The 19266-nt window shown below is 42.7% G+C and overlaps 1 protein-coding gene across 2 annotated transcripts in view; it reads left to right on the top strand.

The window, feature by feature from the left end:
* The first annotated feature begins 3248 nt into the window (after positions 1 to 3248).
* The window catches only part of RHOBTB1 (Rho related BTB domain containing 1), a 120227-nt gene continuing 104209 nt past the window's right edge, over positions 3249 to 19266 (top strand). For both annotated transcript variants that reach the window (XM_045877902.3, XM_064594669.1), the window contains exons 1-2: positions 3249 to 3374; positions 18548 to 18649. The gene's annotated coding sequence lies outside the window, so the exon portion shown is untranslated. The remainder of the gene's footprint in view (positions 3375 to 18547; positions 18650 to 19266) is intronic.

The raw sequence follows: 19266 nt of genomic DNA, 5'->3' as shown, positions 1-19266 counted from the left end.
TCAAAGTTGACTGCCCACAGCCTATTTTGGACATAAAGGGTAGAAGCAGTTGTGGTAGGTAAGAAAAGCTGTTACCTGAAGTATCTGATACTTTGCTTGAATATCAGTCAATGGCCCATGACTATGTTCTAGGTACACCTTAGCATAAGAACCATTCCGTGGACCAGCAGGAAACTTTTATGGAGTTTAGAGGCTGTGCTCTCCTGAAACAGCAGTTTTCCCCATGGTGACCATGACCAGACCATTCTTACTACTCGGAGCTTCAGTCATTCATGACCTCAGAAACAAACAACAAAGTTGTACAAGACTTTTGTTTACATTAAATACTTACTCCATTCTTGGGTCCAGATAAGATTAATCTTCAAGCCTCAATTATTTTAGGAGGTGCTGCAAAGTTTGTTAATTGGCTAAAGGTCACACCATCACACCATTTCACGCATTAGTAATCTTTTGAAATGATTGGCTATAATGTATGAGTATGAACTCTTTCTTTTACATTCTATGTAACTTATCTTAGTTGGCTAAGGCTGCCATAACAAAATACCACAGATGGGATGGCTTAAACAACAGACATTTGTTTCTCACAGTTCTGGAAGTTGGGGAGTCCAAGATCAAGGTGCCCGTGCACTTGATTCCTGATGAGAGCTCTCTTCCTGGTTTGCCAGCAGTTGCCATCTCTCTGTGTGCTCACATGGCCTTTCCTTAGTACTACAGTGAACTCTCCAGTGTCTCTTCGTATAGAGACACTAATCCTATCAGCTCAGGGCCCTTCATTTACGACCTCACTTAAACTTAATTGCTTCCATAAAGACCCTATTTCCAAATTTGGTCATGTTGGAGGTTAGAGCTTCACCATATTAATTTTGGAGAGACACATTCAATCCATAACATAATTTATATGCTTTTTTAAAAGATTTTATCTATTTATTTGAGAGAGAGAGAGCACAAGCAGCAGGAGGTGCAGAAGGAGAAGCAGACTCCCCGCTGAGCAGGAAGCCCAATGTGGGGCTCAATCCCAGGACCCTGTGATCATACCTGAGCTGAAGGCAGACACTTAACCCCCTGAACCACCCAGGTGCCCCAATTCATAGGTTTTCTTTCCAAATATTTAGTGTCTTCTATGTGCATGACATTATAACCAAGTTGTTCTCATTCTGAGAGACAACAAACAATAAATGTGTGCATGTGTATGTGTGCACATGTATATTACAAGGAAAACTCAAGTAGAATAAAGAGAGAGTGAGAGAGGAGGCTATTTTAGAATAGGTGGTCAGGGATTACCTCTCTGATATGAGGACGAGGGAGCAAATATCTGTTACTAAGGAGCAAGCCTCTAAATATTTAGAGGAAGAGTCCAGGCTCAAAGGCCAAGAGGCAGGAGCCAAAGGGATGAGAGAACAGCAGAAAGGCCAGAGAGGGTGGCAGAGCTGGGGAGGGGACAGTGATGGAAATGGAGGTAAAGAGAGGTAGGGTGCAGACATGTAAGGCTTTGGTGGCTAAGGTCAAGTTTGTATTGTCACAATGGGAAGTGATTGAGAGTGATGAGGGGGTGCCTGGGTGGCTCGGTCGGTTTAGCATCTGCCTTTGGCTCAGGTCATGATTCCAAGGATCCTGGGGTGGAGCGCCACATCCATCAGTCCGTCAGTCCATTAGTCCCTCAGGCTCCCTGCTCAGCAGGGAGTCTGCTTTTCCCTCTTCCTCTGCCCCTCCCCAGGCTCACACGCGCACGTGCACACTTTCTTTCTTTCTCTCTCTCTCTCTCAAATAAATAAATAAAATCTTTAAAAAAAAAAGTGATGGGAAGCCATTGGGTGGTTTTTGAGCAGAGGATTGGTGTGAGCTAACACATACACTTTTAAAGGGTCACCTTAAATTCCTCATGGATAATAGACCATAGGGGCAAGATTGAGAGCAGGAAGACAAGTACAGAGCCTTTTTCAGAAATCCAAATAGGCAATGCTGCTTTGGGAGAGTGGTAGTTAGGGTTAGATTTGGAAAACATTTTGAAGCTGGAGCTAATCAGGGTTTCCTGATGGACTGAATATGTGACATGAAAGAAAGGATAGCAAAACAAAACAAAACAAAACAAAAAAAACTTTGCAGCATTGAAATAACTCTAGCGTTCAAAACAAAATAGGTCCACTAAAAGTCAGACCACTTGGAGGGTGTCCCCTCCTAGCACTCCATACTTCCACATACTTTTCACAGACACAATTAATTACATTTGCACTTGCCTATTTAGTGGCTGTCTCTCCACCCATAGAATGTGAGCTCCTAGAAGGTAGGACTTTTATCTGTCTAGTTCACCCTTATATCACCTGCACCAAGCTCAGTGCCAGGCAGTTTTTGAGCCCTCATTAAATACTTTAAAGAATGAATAATATCAAAGCTTTGAGCAATCTTTAAATTATAGCTTATTAGGAGCAATTGAAAGAAAGAGGGAAGCCAAAAAGGCATTATATACATCAGATGGCAGGTAGGACTATAGAGATTCTATGTTTTCTAGCTTACCTTTCTCTATTATTTACCTTCTAAGACAAAACCAATTTTATCTCACCAAAAAAGATGTGTCTCCTATCAGCTGGTAACACATTCTTCTGTAAAGGGAATTTTACCCTGAGCCATCATAACCATATTATACATTTAATCTGCTTAATAATTCTTAGAAAAGTATTATTTCTGCTAAAAATAATAGATACCCCTAGCCTTCCATAATTCAAACTCAAGCAAAATGGTAAAACTGAAGAGTGAGATCTACAGATAATTTTCGAATCTTATTTTCAATGATTGCAGACTGTCTCTCCCATACACTTTTATACCAACTGTTAAAAGCTCTTGAAATTGTTTTTGTTGCATTTCATTTTCACCCCTCCTCCATATAGCCAGGGAAATAAAGACGGCTAAAGAGAGGGAAAGTTCTGGAGATTTGGAAGTGCAAGGTAGTGACCAGCCTACGTAATCCTGGTCGTTGAAAGGTCTGAATTACTCAGAGGTGACCATGATTGGAGCTTGGGGCAGAACTAGCATGTAATGTATTGGCTTCCAGCATTAACTTTTTATTAAAAAATTAAGTTCCTTTAACGCGTCCGCTGAAATGTCACTCGGCTGGGCTTCTGAAGGGCGAACGTGCAGAAGGCTGCAGTAATGACAGGGAGTCTGTGTAAACTACCCAACACGACACCGAGTGATGTGTGGTTTGTGATGTCAGCAGAAACCGCAGATAGAATCGCTTGGGTTTCTATCTCTGGGCTAGAGAACGTCCCTACAAGAAAAAGCTGACCCTTGACTCCGCCAGAAACTTTCCCCAGACTTGGCCTCCATTGGTAGAAGGAGTCGCCCCCCCAACTCCTGGCCACCCCACGGGAATCCCAGAGGTGGGTCGTGGGGACGCCGGCACTGGGGCGCGGTCCCTCCGGCCCTGAGCAGACAAGGGCGGGGTCACAGGCACTTGGGCTGACCAGGGCTGGGGGACCCCGAGGGTGGGGGGTGGAGCCGGCGCCGCGGGGTGCCAGCTCCGGTGGGGGTAGGGGTGGGGTGGTGGCAGGGGCGGCCCAGGGCCCCGCCCGAAGGTCTCGGAGCAGGCCGCGAGGGTGGGGAGGGCCCGCAGCCCCCGCCCCGCAGAGAGGCGGCGGCCGGCCGCAGCGAGGTGGCCCAGGGGCGGCTGCAGGCGGGCGGGGGGGAAGGGGGCGCGCCCGAGGTCGGAGAGGGTGGGGTCGGGCAGCTTTACAAAGCCCGAGCAGCCGCCCGGCCAACCGCAGGACCGCCAGCCGTCGCCGCCGCCGCGCCTCCAGCGTCCGCAGGTAGAGTCGGCGCGGGCGGGGCGGGGCCGCGTCGCGGGGAATGGGGGCCGCGCAGGGTGGGAGGTGTTACTCGGAGGGTCCCTCCGTGCGCGCTCTCGCGGTATCCGCACACTCAGGGGACGCGAGGGCTTGGAGCATCCCTTTGCACCCCTGAAAGGGGGGTGACCTGGTTGGTTACCTTACGCTGATCTCCTGACAGTTGCCCAGCTGCACTGAGAAAGCACGGGGCCCCAGAGGGTGCTAACACACAAAAAACACAGAGGGTGCTAGGTTCCAGATACTTTGGGTGTTTTCTGCACCCTCCAACCCAACTGGCCTCCAACACACACACACACACACACACACAGAGGATGCTGGGTTCCAGATACTTTGGGTGTTTTCTGCACCCTCCAACCCAACTGGCCTCCAACACACACACACACAGAGGGTGCTAGGTTCCAGATACTTTGGTGTTTTCTGCACACACACACACAAACACACACACACAGAGGGTGCTAGCTTCCAGATATTTTGGGTGTTTTCTGCACCCTCCAACCCAACTGGCCTTCAATACACACACACACACACACAGAGGGTGCTAGGTTCCAGATACTTTGGGTGTTTTCTGCACCCTCCAACCCAACTGGCCTTCAACACACACACACACAGAGGGTGCTAGGTTCCAGATACTTTGGGTGTTTTCTGCACCCTCCAACCCAACTGGCCTCCAACACACACACACACACACACACATACACACCACACACAATGCAGGCGGTGGGTGGAGGCCTGAGGGATTAGAGAGATAGAGACACTGTCACTCAGAAGAGATTAGAATCTGGGCAGGACGTGTCCCTGCTGGAATCTTCAGAAAGTAGGTGCAGCTTCTGCGGCTCCTCATGTCCAGCCCTCAGGTGATGTGTGATTGATTTTTCTTGGTTTGGTAGCTCTGAAAGCCCTAGGCTGTAAAAGGTTTGGGTCAACAATGAGACTTTAATCCACAGAGGCTTTCTTTGCCTGGCTCTCCAACACCTTCTCCTACCTGGAGGAGGGGCACAATGAAGGATCCTAAAAAGCTTGAAGTGAGTGTCCAAAGCTGCTAAGTGTTTTCAATTTGTGACTTTTTGAAAAAAGAAATACAAACTCTCTTAGTTTGAGTTAGGTTTTATTTCTTTAATATACATGCATTCATTTGAAAAGAACTAGTGATGTCATTAGAGAGTGAGTCCAGTAAGTATGGCATCATTAGAACTGAAAACCAAGTTTACTGTATAGTTTTAGAAAAATTGCTTCCTAATGTGTCTTTTTATGTGCTCTGTTACTGGGATGCATCTTTGTTGGAAATGCTGTCAGTATCACCTTGGTGTCTTGTGAGGTTTCCCCTGATGTTGGCCACCTGACCTGGGACGGAGCCCAGTATGCTCCCTTCTCCTTGTGTTTCAGGTGGACACCAACCTGCTTGCAGGGAGGAAAAAGTTATCAAACATATGCTCTTGGCAAGTTTGGGAGCAAGGAGGAATGCCATAGATTTTTTTTTTTCCCCATTAAAGTTTTCACGTATTGGCAATTTAAAACCCAAAGCATTGTTTACCACCTGTCAGACTCACTCGTAAGGATTAACTAATAAAAGATTTGTAAAATGCTTCCTGAATATAAAATTCCATAAATATGCAAAATAGTAATAATCCTCCCATTGTTAAATTTATGTAGCTGCTTCTGCCATGCATACAAGATGATTTAGAATGCATGTTTCCTGTCAATTAAACAATGAGTTTGGAGTAAAATAATGAGTTCAATTCACATCCTGTGAAACTTTGAAATAAAATTTCTCCCATAAGGCACTATCGGCAGAGAATCATAAAGTAAGCAGCATTTCAAAAAGTTATATATGGGGGCGCCTGGGTAGCTCAGTCATTAAGCGTCTGCCTTCAGCTCAGGTCATGATCCCAGGGTCCTGGGATCGAGCCCCGCATCGGGCTCCCTGCTCAGCAGGAAGCCTGCTCCTCCCTCTCCCACTCCCCCTGCTTGTGTTCCCTCTCTTGCTGTGCCTTTCTCTGTCAAATAAATAAAATCTTTAAAAAAAAAAAAGTTATATATGGAATGGCACTTACCTTATGGCTGGGGGAAAGGGGACCCAGTGAACTTCTGAAACTAAGAAATGTTCAGCCCTGGTTCAAGTGTGCCTGAACCATAAATATTCCCTCACGTTTTGGGTACGTCTAAGGGGAGAGCAAACGGATTTTGTGGGATGGCCTTAGAGCTAGCTGTCCGCTTTAATCCATGAAATATGCCTCTCGGTATTTTAAGGCTAAAGTTCAATCTGTGGTTTTGTTCACAATGAAGAAAATTTTCATAGTTACTTAGATAAATTATTCATTCTTCCGATATCATGGGCTTGGTTTTTAAGTATCCTTAATACCAGCAATCATTTTAATATCCTGCAGATAATTAAATTAATTTGTTCCTAGTGGATTGAGGGACATGTTAACATCACATTTTTCTCTTTACATCTAGTTAATAATAAAGTGTCTCATTTTTCTGCTTACTGGTCTCCTAGAGTAAAACCTGTTTCTTATATGCTAATTGTAAGTATAAATATACTAAGGATGGTCTTTTCTGTTTTATGAAGACACTGTAGTTTCCCCACTAGCAGATTAAGCTGTGAGCAGAACCACGAAGTTGGGGATGTTCTTCCTGACATGTTCCCACCTTCAGTGGCCCTTCCTCATTTCCTCCACTCAGCCCTCAGATGGGTAGCTGCTGAACAGGCCCCAGCCCGGTATTCCAGAACTTCCCCTCTGCTAGCCATCTTCCTTTATCCAAATAACTTAACCTCTGCCCTACTTATTTTCCAACAGTTTGATGTGGGTGACAGCGCACTCTGAAAAATCAAAGGAGTTTGCATTTATCAAGCACCATGCCTGTGATATACCAGGCACTGAGCCACATTATCTCATTCAATCCCTGTAACAATCTCATGTGGTCGATGTCATCTGTGTTTCACACAAAAGAAAACTGAGTCTCAAAGAAGCTCTGGTGCCCAAGGAGGAGCAACTGATGAGTCAAAGAGCTAGGATTTGAACCAAAGCATTGTGGTGCTTCCTGCTGCATTGTGATCCTGATCCCTCAGAAGGGCTCACATTCTGGACTGAAGCATGACTAACTGGCCATTTGAGCTCAGATAAGTCCCTTAAACCCTCTGGGCCTCTGGTTTCCTTTCTCTAGTTTTGGATTAAATTCTCTCTCAGAGATAGAAGGGACGTTTGGATGCCAAGCACATAAACTGCTCCTCCCACGGGATTCCAGAATATGCTCTTCCCTGCCCTGACCTTTCCTCCAACCCCCTCCCTGGTCTCTTTTTCCTTCCTGCCAGTCCAAGTAAATATCGCCTCCTCCAAGAAGCTCTTCCCGAACACTCTTCTGTTATTTTCTATCTCAGGCCGAGTGATCCCTTTAAAACACTGATTACAAACTTCACTTATTTTATTTATACATCTGTTTATATGTGGCTATTGTTTTTACCTTCTCCATCATTCCCTCGATCAGACTGTAAGCCACATGAGGCCAGAGCTCTTTCTGCCTGACTTTTTTCATTATTGTATTCTCAGGGTCTAGCACAGTGACACACAGCACATAGCTGTGATCAGTAAGTGTGTGTTGAATAATTATGAATTATATGATTATAATTATATAATGAAAAATTATCTCCTACAAAGGACATGTGCTAATGGCCAATATATTGTCCCATCCCTGGGAAAACCCGAATGAAGCATCATCGATCTTACACTGTTACAGTGAGCCTGAGTTATGAATGGGGATCCAAGTATAGTAATGGAGACAGCACGACTACCCTGGGACGCCCTGGACAAGCAGACACACTGCACATGGTCCAAGCCCCATATCTGACAACAGAAAACAGAACCTCAGAATGATAATAGGAACTTGGGCTCAGAACATACATTGGAGACCAACTAATGGTCCAAATCATTGTTTTATGGATGAGGACACACAGAACATAAATCTGTGCGTCCTGACTTCCAGACTAGCACCCCTCTCACCAAGAAGTCAAAAATCCCAGGGACCACCCAGTCAACAGGGGTAGGGAGCATTATGCAAGGACACTTTTTTTTTTTCCAGAAATTCCAAAGAGCCTTAGGTTTCCCAGACCAATCCTGGATAGCAGCATTGGTACACAGCAGAACACTCTACTTCAGATAATCTTTTTTTTTTTTTTAATAGATTTTTATTTATTTATTTGACAGAGAGAGAGACAGCGAGAGCAGGAACACAAGCAGGGGGAGTGGGAGAGGGAGAAGCAGGCTTCCTGCCAAGCAGGGAGCCCGATGTGGGGCTCGATCCCAGGACCCTGGGACCATGACCTGAGCCGAAGGCAGACGCTTAATGACTGAGCCACCCAGGCGCCCTCAGATAATCTTATTTTTAAGTTTTGTATGGCCTGTATAAATTTCAGTGACTCATTTACTATTTTAATGATCCATCAGGCAGCCTTTTAATATCTATCATTAGTTTACCAGTTCTGTTTAAATGCTGGGGAGCTCCAAATGGCAAATCTACAGGGCTGAGCATTTACCACTAGCATGATAGATTCAAGACACATTTAAGAAATGATTGATATTTTGAACTCCAAATGATGCTGGCTTGTTTTTAAGGACTAAAATAACTTTTCTTCTCTAACTTAAAGAGCAATCCTTGCTAGAGTATTACATCCCATAAAAAAAGCAGTCCTCAAACTTTAGAGGGCATAAAAATCATCTGGAAGGCTTTTAAAAACGCAGATTGCTTAGAACCTTTCTGCACATTTCTGAATTAATAGGTCGGAGATTGGACCCAGACAACTGCATTTTTAACACCTTTCGTGACTTTCTCAAATAGTCTGAAGACTTCACTTTGAGATCCAATAATATTTTTAGTATGTTTTTATTTTTCCCAGGTTCATTATAAGAGGATTTTTTTAACAAAGATAATTAGGGAAAAGTTTGATGTGTTTGAAGCTAGCAAATAGCATACTAGGTATGATGGGAATCTGTTTCCTTGTAGCAAAAGCTGTATATCTATAACCATGATATAGCTATTGGGTTTGATATCGGCCCCAATTCAAGAATGTTCCAAAATGTTTCTGTTGGACCACAAAAGTAAATCAGTAATTAGCAATAAGTTTACATGTTAAGTTCTGTGGAGTAATAATGAAGCCCCTTGCCCTCCAGATGATTACATTCAGTATAGTAGAGAGATAAGGTTAATATCCACAAAACATTCAAGGAAAGGGCTGCAGATCAAGTACATGATGCCCGGTTACAGTTGAATTTCAAATACACAACAAATCATGTTTTAGTATAGGCATGTCCCATATAATATTTTTATTTGCTAAATCTGGCAACCTTGCTCAGTGAACATTAGCATTTAATGTCATCAGTTTCCAGAACTTGGGGGTGGGCCTGGCGGGGGAGAGGGGGACGGTAATACTGAGTGGTTGTTAAGCTTTGAGAAACTGATACAAGCTCTGAACATGCTCCTGAGAAAAAAGTCCAATAGCACTTTCCAACAGAACCCTCATAGTATTCCATGGATCCCAGGCTGCCAAAGCTCTTGGGAACATCAGGATCATCTGCAATGTAGACAGTAGAGGCCAGCTCTTCAAACTACTTCCTCTGGGCTGGTGGGTTTAGAAGGTAGCTTGGAAAAGTGGAATGTGAACTTGGCCTTTTTTTTCTTTTTTAGATTGTATTTATTTATTAACTTGACAGAGAGAGAGAGAGTACAAGCAGGGGAAGCAGCAGAGGGAGAGGGAGAGAGAGAGGCAGACTCTCCACTGAGCAGGGAGCCTGATGCGGGGTTCGATCCCAGGACCCTGGGATCTGAGCTGAAGCTGAAGGCAGGTGCTTAACTGACTGAGCCACCCAGGCACCCCTGAACTTGGCCTTTAAGAGCAGGAGAATTTAGCTGGATTGTGGGTTTAGGAGACTTCTTAAAGCTCTGACAGAGGGCAGGTTCCCTTAGGCTTTGAAGATACTTAGTAAGGAATATTGAGAAATTAGCTTGGACTGGTTTTTTAAAAAGTCCAGATTGTGGACAGCCTTAAATTCTAAAGGGTTTTTAGACTGCCTATATTGGGAAACAGTGCATCCTTAGTGATGTATCGGTGAGGGATGAGAAGACCATCAGACAAAGGGAGATGGCAGAGTGAAATTGTAGGTGGCCTGGGCTCTAGGGTCAATAGGCCTGGTGTAAGCTCCTCCATTAACGAAGGGGAAGCCTTTGGTGTGTGTGCAACTTCTGTGGGCCCCAATCTCCTAAACTGGGAATTGGGAATAATAATAGGAGCTACTAACAGGGTTGTTGTGAGGATAAAATGAGGTTGCACAGTGTTGGCACAGTGGGTGATAGCGCATAAATATTCAATCAGTGGTCTCTACCGCTAGGATATGGACAGTTTGGGGGAGTTAAAACAAGAGAGAGAGAAATGACTGTTTGACCTGGATTTAGGGAAAGCTTTAAAATCTCCCTTTTCCAAGTTAAAATTTCATTATCAAAAAACAGTAAGCGCAGAAACAAGTTAGTAAAATAATGTTTGTATTTTTAACTGAGGATCTTAAAATAAATACATTCAACTCTTTGTTATTATTCCTAGGAGAGGGAATATTATGGACACTCTAAATCATATACTCCGAGCCAAAGTCAAGGAAACTTTAATTGCGTGTGTTACTTTTCATAGCAGATTTGCCATCTTAACGGTTTCGCTTTGGCTAATATTTAAATTAATTTGCACACGATAAGCTCAGACTAATCATTCAGAAAGTTGTTCCCCAAAGCCATTTAAACCACAAAGCAGATGAGTTTATCGGAGAGAATTCTCGCAACCACCTGCCTTCCCAGAGCTGACTGATAATGCAGGAAATGGGATCATAGGGGCTCTGGAGTTCGACTGTTTAGGTTCCAATCCCAGCTGTCTCCTGTGACCAGCTTTGTGACCAGGCAAATCGCTTTGCTTCTCCAAACCTCAGTTTCTCCCGCTCAGTAAAACAGAACTAATAGCAGCCCTCCCTCCCAGGGCATGTGCACAGAGCTCTCACATGGGTTCTGGGACCCAGGAGGCATCCCATAGAATTCTGTGACCTCAGTGTCATCTTCATCTTATCGGTATGTTATTTGTTTAATATATGCATAAAGAATTTAATTCGGGAAAACATCTAATAATGTGGGAGATAGTTATGATCTTTAGTCACATCTTAATTTATTGATTTACACAGCCAGGGCTCTTTAGAGCATTTTCCAAACCAGAGAGTACAATGTTCTTATTTCAAAGAATGTTTAATCCCAGTTTTCATGATGTGTCGCTTTCTCCAGCTCATCCATCTTTAACTTTTACAGGGTGATTGGTGCCTTTCTAAAGAGCTTTGGGTTTCAAACTGTATATTAAAGCATCTGGGCCCTAGAATTTACTTGGCTCATAAACCTATGGTAGGGAACAATACAGGATTGGTTTACGGTACATTATAGTTACATGTATGGCAGTTATATTTTATTTGGGCTGTGCTGAGCACCTTGAGGGCATCCCCCACAGTGCCTTAAAGATGGGAGTCTCAGGGGCGCCTGGGTGGCCCAGATGGTTGGGCGTCTGCCTTCGGCTTAGGTCATGATCCCAGGGTCCTGGGATTGAGCCGCGCGTCAGGCTCCCGGCTCTGTGGGGAGTCTGCTTCTCCCTCTCCCTCTGCCTCTCCCCCTGCTTGTGCACTCTCCCTCTCTTTCTCTCAAATGAATAAATCTTAAAAAAAAAAAAAAAGATGGGAGACTCAAATACTTAATGAATGAAGTTAATGTATAATCTTTTTCTGAAGATACATTTTCCTCACATTAGGAAATCTAACTTTAAAAGAAAAGGAAAACACTTCTGACTTTCATGAATAAGAGCATTAGTCTGATTATTCTAGACTGAAGTACTGAAAATGAATTTGGAGATCTACCACTCATATTTCCTAGAAGACCTATGGATTATAACATCTCCCTTCTTCGCATTAGCTGGTCCCTTTATCTCAAATATTCTCCCCTCAGATATTGCTTATTTGTTTTATGTTCATTTTTTTATTGTCTACCTTCACCCCCACTGGACTAGAAGCACCCTGAGGTCAGAAGTCAAGCCTACATGTTTATTGCTGTTTACTGCTCTAATAGCTACTGAGTATCTATTACAGGGCCAGGCACTTAGTGGGTAGTCAATAAATAGCCTATCATTAGTTGAGTGTCAGAAGACTAAGACCTGGTCTTCTGTGGTTATTCCACTACAAAGCAGTAATCTTTTTTTTATCTTTTGGGTCAAAATCACCTTTCAGAATTGGATTAAAATCATGCAATGCCTCATTAATAAAATTTTACATGCTCAAAATTTTGCATATAATTTGAGTCCATGGACCTCAGGCTAGGAATCCCAGTTCTAAAGGCATATATATAAATATTAAGAAAATCTAACTGAAATATTAAACTAAATATCACAAAAAAATTAATTACTATGAATACCAATGTGTTAATATTCATGCATCTATACTAATAAATTATATGTTGTCTTGGGAAAATTCTGCAACCCTCCAAAGGAAAAAAAAAAAAGGCATCCATAAATGCTGAATGTTTTATTTATACGCTGGAGAGGATTTAAGGCTTATAGAGAAAGGCTAATAAAAATACATACTGTACAGCAATATAAAATATATTTCAAATAGGTAAGAAAAAATGAGTCAAAGGAAAAAAAATAAGGCTAAAAACATAAGATGGGGCCAGGAGAGAGATTCATACTCAAAATTTATGCCATGAAATTCAACACTCTTGCTAGAAGATAGTAACAAATTTTGTTCTCAGTTTTTAGCAGCCAACGTGAAGGAGAAAAATATAATCAGTTATGTCCTGTAGAGGGTCATGTTTTACATATACTTATAGATGAATACATGGATATGTATTTAATAGCAAACTGCTTCTTAGAAGAAGGAAGTTTCAGTATCATAATAAAGAATGGAGATTATATTTCCAATGTTTGTGGCAAGTGTCCTTGTACCTGAGCCTGAAATAACCCATAATAAATGTTCAAACACAACTGGCACTTTGGATGTTTACAATGAAGATGGCTTTCCTTGCAGAAAGAGGCCTCATGAGGTCAGTGAGACCCTCACAGAGCTCAGAGGAGGAGGGGTGGGGGACAGATTGGGAAAACAAAGAGCTTTCTCCATTGTCTTACACCCCACCCGTCCCTGCAGCAGTCCACCCTTTCCACTGCCACACACTATTTAAGTAAGATGCCCAAAGCTATCGTTCTCCCCTTGAAGGCGTATGCACCTAGGATGTTGACTAACGTTAAGTTATTCCCCCTAACCTTAGTTTCCTTGGATAACAGTCTGTCACGGGAACTTCTACGCCTTCTCTCTTTGAGAGAGCAAATACAATAACTAGCTTCTCAGAACATTATGTGGATTTGTGGCATTCTCGGAGGGGCTATAAATGGATCACATTGACAGCTTTATTTGTCATTCTTAAATGGAATGTGTTTTTCCCCCTTTGAGTTAAATCGAAATCAGATGGCATTTCTTATTTCAATGTAGAATGTTTTTACTCTCATAATTGCAAAATGGCATTCATAACTGATACTATACTAATTTACAAAATTTGTGTTTTATTATTGGGGGGGTTCTATTTGCAAAGTAACTGAGGGAAAACAACTTATGCAACATTTTTGTTTTGCCTATTTATTGAGATCCTGATATAGTTGCTAGAATTTTGTCACCATATGGAAGCAGAGACAATTATATTGCATGTAATGACATGGATTTTAGAAGCAAGGATATAAAAAGGCACACCCAGCAGAATACTCACAATCCAGAGACTAAAACATTTTTTAAACATCTCTCCTTTGCCTCCAGAGACCATGTCCCTGGTCTCAATCATCTCTTCCTCTCCCTACAATGGCTCTTGTTCGATATATGTAGGGGCAAAATGGCAAGAATAGAGTTAAAAGCACTATCTTCATAACTTAGCATATTTCTCATATGCTTAAACCAGTTGCTTTGGGGGGCGCCTGGGTAGCTCAGTCGTTAAGCGTCTGCCTTCGGCTCAGGTCATGGTCCCAGGGTCCTGGGATATAGCCCCGCAGCAGGCTCCCTGCTCAGCAGGAAGTCTGCTTCTCCCTCTCTCACTCCCCCTGCTTGTGTTCCCTCTCTCACTGCTCTCTCTCTCTCAAATAAATAAATAAAATCTTAAAAAAAAAAAAGTTGCTTTGGCCCAGGTGAAATTTTTCATTAAAAAAAAATCCCCCTCACTGGGGCGCCTGGGTGGCTCAGTCCTTAAGCGTCTGCCTTTGGCTCAGGTCATGATCTTAGGGTCCTGGGATCGAGTCCCACATCAGGCTCCCTGCTCAATGGGGAGTCTGCTTCTCCCTCTCCCACTCCCCTGCTTGTGCGTGTGCTCACTCTCTCTCTGTCAAATAAATAAATAAAATCTTAAAAAAAAAAATCCCCATCACTCCCATCAACCCACTACTCAATCTGTGTGAGAAAAGAAGCCCTCCTACTTTAATTTCTTAAATCCTCCAAAAGCTCCCAGTGCTCATTACTGATCTCAACACAGTGCTTATCTTTAGAATTTTCAAACACTACGCAATGGGTACATTTTTCACACTGAATTTATATGTGTTTATTTTCATGCTCATTTTATACACGTGTTCAATAAAGTCAACTTTACCGAGTACCCACTAAGTGCCAGACACCGTTAGGATACAATGAACAGCTTCAGGTATCCCTTGCCCTCACTCGGCCTAAAGGCCGGCTGGTGGGGAAGAGAGACATCGGTATGAAACTGAAACTGTTGTAAATATGCCACAGAGAAGAGACACAAGGTTCTGGAAAGTGAGATCTAAATGACAGATAGGAGTCAACTAGAAAAGGAGTAGAGGCAGAAGGCGTGACATGGAAGGTGTGGAAAGCTGTGATATATGGCAAGAAGAGGAGAGTGGAAGCAATGTGAGAGACTGAAAGAAGATCAAGTGGCTAGAGTGCAGACAGCAGGGGTGAACAGCATGAGTCCGGAGATGTGATCAGGGGCCGTCACCATTAAAGGCTTTTTAGCCGTAGCAAAAAATATGTCTTCATCCTAGAGCCAATGAGAAGGTTGGGAGAAGGGAGGGGGGATTGTAATGAGTTACATCATCAATTTGCTATTTCAAAAAAATACTTCTGGCTACAATGCAGAGTATAGGTTGGCAAGGGGAGAAGGTCATGCAGACCAGTTGAACATTTTCAGTACAGAGATACTGGTAGCATGGCCTAGGGGTAGGAAGATTGAGGTGGTGATTTCTAAAAAGTGAATGGATTAAAGAGACATGGAAAAGGTAAATGGACGGGCCGTCTTCTGCAATATTGATGTGGCATCCATGCGGAAGAGTAAGGGAACACTGGAGGAGGACAAGTTTGCAAAGACAGATGCTAAGTTCAGTTGGACATACGGAGTTTGAGTTCTGTAGGGAACATTAGAGGACAGAGCAAAAAGACATTGGATTGTGGGTGTGGAGCTTGTCAGAAAGCTCTAGGGTTTGGATGTAAACTTGGACTCATCTTTAATCCATAGTTCTGGCTATGATGGATATGATCCATAGATGGATATGACTGCCTACAGGAAGATTATAAAGTGAATGGTGGAACGAAAGTCTTAAGGAATTCAAATCCATAACAGCCAAGTAGTGAAGGATGAGCTTGTACAGGATGAAAGGAGTAGTGAAATAGAAGGAAACCCAGGAAATTGCTGGATCATGGGGGGCAGGGAGGGCAAGGGAGTGAGGATTTCATTTCAGGAGGGTGGGAGTGGTCAGTTGGCTTGAATGTGGAAGATTGAGAAGAACTGTTTATTTAGCAAGAGTGGAGGAGCACCGATCAGGAGAGAATTGTTTTGAATTAAAATGAAGAGAAATCGCTATTGAAATAGAGTTCTAACTGGGTCTATTTGCAGTCATGCCTATTTAGAAGATTTCACATTTCATATTTTACATCTCTTCTAACGAGATACCTCGGGAGCTAGCATGATAGAGAAGAAAGCCATTCTGACATGTTGGTGACCACGATAGAGTGGAACTGGGGTAGAATTTGAGCATAGAAGAGTCTGAGGTCCTGGGGTCTGAACTGGAGAGAAAACGTGAACCTGACAGCAAGGAATTTTATGAGCACAACGCTGCCTGTTCCTCCACCCAGTGGTGCCTGTGTGCCCAAGGTAAATAAACCAAATGTTCATGAAGCAGTATTGACTCGCCTCACCCACTTGCTGGCATCCCTGTTTAGAAGAAGGAGGCTGTGGGCTGACACATCGCACAGCACATTCTCAGCAACTTCTCTGGGGTCAGCTGCAGCCTCAACTTCCCTTCCAGCACCGGCTACACCACAACTGTCTGCGCATGCGTTGCGGGGGGTGGGGTGGGGATGGAAGTTAATAGGTCAGCCAGTGAGCACTGTGATGAGGCAAAGGTCAGACTGCAGAGGTGTGAGCTGCCAATGGGAGTTAAGAAAAGAAAGATGACTATTGGTAATTATTTGCAGTAGTTTGGCTATAAAAGGGAAACAAGAGATTGGAAAGCAGCTGGAGAGAGGTAACTGGATGAGCAAGCGCTTATTCAGTCAACAAATATTAAAATCTCTTCTATGTGCCAGGCACTGAGACAGGTACCAGGAAGATATTTTCCAGCCCTATTGGGAGATCTGCCATAAAATATATTTCATGTGATAATCTCAAATGCAGAGTGACTAAATATTTTGTGATCTGATTCACTGAAACAAATGCAACATCTTCCTTCAGATATAAACCTTACCTGATCTTTATAAAATGATCAAATTTGGGGCGCCTGGGTGGCTCAGTTGGTTAAGCGACTGCCTTCGGCTCAGGTCATGATCCTGGAGTCCCTGGATCGAGTTCCGCATTGGGCTCCCTGCTCGGCAGGGAGCCTGCTTCTCCCTCTGACCCTCCCCCCTCTCATGTGCTCTCTCTCTCTCATTCTCTCTGTCTCAAATAAATAAATAAAAAAAATCTTAAAAAAAAAAATTTTTATAAAATGATCAAATTTGTGTTAAAATAAAAAAGAGAAAAATAACATGTCCATCTGTACTTTTTTTTCCTCACCCTCTCTCCTTCCATTCTTTTAGTGTCCCAAATTTGGACAGTCTTGCTCTTGTCACTTATTCAGAAAATATTTTCTAGAATGGTGTTCTTAACCCTATGTTCAGAGCCTCTCATAGTGCTATTTGATGTTTCAAAATCATCTAATCTATAATTTATAGAGCACCCATAAAATGAAATATGAAAGAGTACTATAAATGTGTTTTCTCTTCCTTGTGATTTTCTTAATAACATTTTCCCTAGCTTACTTAGTCATACGAATACAGTATATAATGCATGGAACATACAAAATACGTGTCAGTCAACTGCTTATGCTATTGGTAAGGCTTCCAGTCAACAGTAGGCTATTAGTAGGTACGTTCTGGGGGAGTCAAGTTATATGAAGATTTCTGACCGTGCGGGGTCAGCACCCCTCACCCCTGCATTGTTCAAGGGTCAACTGTATAATCATTTGGTTGTATCTTTCTCTTCCTTTCCCTTTTGGATTGGCCCCATGGAATGGGTTCAGCTGTCAGTCCTGTATCACGTCCAGGTTCACACTTCATCCTTGCAGCTCCATCCCCTATCGAGCAGTGACTGGCCTACAGTGGCCAGTAATCAGTGACTTCCTTCAGAAGCTCCCCCCCTCCCACTACTGAGAACATGACTTCAGGAAAGAAGCTCCGTGTGTGTGTGTGTGTGTGTGTGTGTGTGTGTTAGGAAGGCACAACAAGGGGGAAGTGCTGGGTGATTTGTTAACTGGGAGTCAGTGGGATTATATTTAGTATTTCCCTAATTCAGACTTAATGCTTGTCTCTAGGAATAATACAATTTTATGGCAATAATAACTACCTCCAAGCATAAGTACTATTTTGCCCTTCAGCTTTCATGGAAGGTAGTCAGTCCCACTTTTGTTAAATAGTTCATTTTATTTCACTGTCCGTATATCGTGTTTTCCATGAAAAATTTTTCTGTGAATTTTGTCTCAGGGCAATTTCTTTGGGGGAAGTAACACATTTTCTCCTTTCTAACAATAGGAGTTATAGAAGAAATTATGTTCTCCTTTTACCTAAATTATCAAGAAATTCAAATCCAAATGGTAACTTCAATTATTTCAACTGTTGACCAATATAGGTAGCATATGACTTCCTTTTTTTACTCTCAACACTGTTATTTTTATTCATATTTCATTATTTTTCTATTTGGAAGCCACCCCAGATCCTTAAGATGAAGAGTCAGGGCATCAATAAATTAAATACTTCCGGTGTTAACTAAATGTCTCTCCAGACACCATCTCCTTTGATCGTCAGAACAAGCCATTGACTATCTAGTATTATTACTCCCAACGGAGCAATGATGGAGCAGAGGCTCGGTGAAGTCAAGGACATAAAGTTCACTCAGACAAGTACTGAGTGGGATTCAACCCTGGGTCTTCTTTCTCTAGTGACAGTGGTCATTTCAGCCTATCTGGCTCAAACTTTTGTGGGCAGCTGGTTGATGGGTGGGTAGGTGGCATATGGTTGGCTGGGATAGCTCTTGTCCAGATGAGAACTAACCACTGACATAAGAAACTAGTATTGTTTTGAGCAGTTTTCTTCTTGACGATGAAACAGTCCATGCTTCTGTCTCCTCCCCAGATTTTATAACATTCAAGAAGCTCATGAAAGAGGCCTCTCTCATCAAGTATTCTTGATTAAGTTATGAAAATGGAATTGAAGCTTGTTCTCCCCCTTCATATGGTAAGTAACTACTAATTTGAGTAACATATTTGCCTTTTCCCTCCTCCTAATTTCCTCACAATATTTACAAAAGAAATGGAAATGCTTCTGGTATGAAGGTAGCATGATTTATGAATCATATGCAGATCTGTCTTCAGAATATTTCATTAAAAAGGAGAATATTCCATTTTTTAGTGCAATTGTGGTTTTCATAAATTCTAGTTTAATATGTTTTATCTGGCTTAGAATGGAGTCATTTTGAACTACATGTGAGTTTTGATAATTAAAATAACATAACTCTTCTCCCCACTTTATACACGCTTTTAATTCTTTGGTGCAAATTGACATGTGGACTCTGAAAAGTCATGGCCACATAAAAGGAAGATTTAGAAATGCCATATTGCTGGGCAGTGGCATTCTCTTCATTCCAGAAGCCCTAGTTTGGAGCATCCACCCCTTTTGGCCTGGGCACTGACTGTCTTTAACTGGAAAAACATCTCACTTTGCAAGTGACTAGAACTGAGTCACCCCACGTGAGCAAAATCAGCTCTTAAAGAAAGGGCAACATTATTAAGTTCTTTCACCAGGATATTGTGCCTGCAGGACTTAAAATGATTTGAGACCGTTCACTCCTTTGT

The sequence above is a fragment of the Mirounga angustirostris genome, unplaced genomic scaffold (genome assembly GCF_029215605.1).
Source record: "Mirounga angustirostris isolate CCGP_5_RB_7025 unplaced genomic scaffold, mMirAng1.0.hap1 SCAF_6, whole genome shotgun sequence".
In the NCBI taxonomy this organism is placed as follows: Eukaryota; Metazoa; Chordata; class Mammalia; order Carnivora; family Phocidae; genus Mirounga; species Mirounga angustirostris.
Note: the sequence above shows the minus strand (reverse complement) of the source record. Positions and strands in the feature narration are given on the sequence as shown.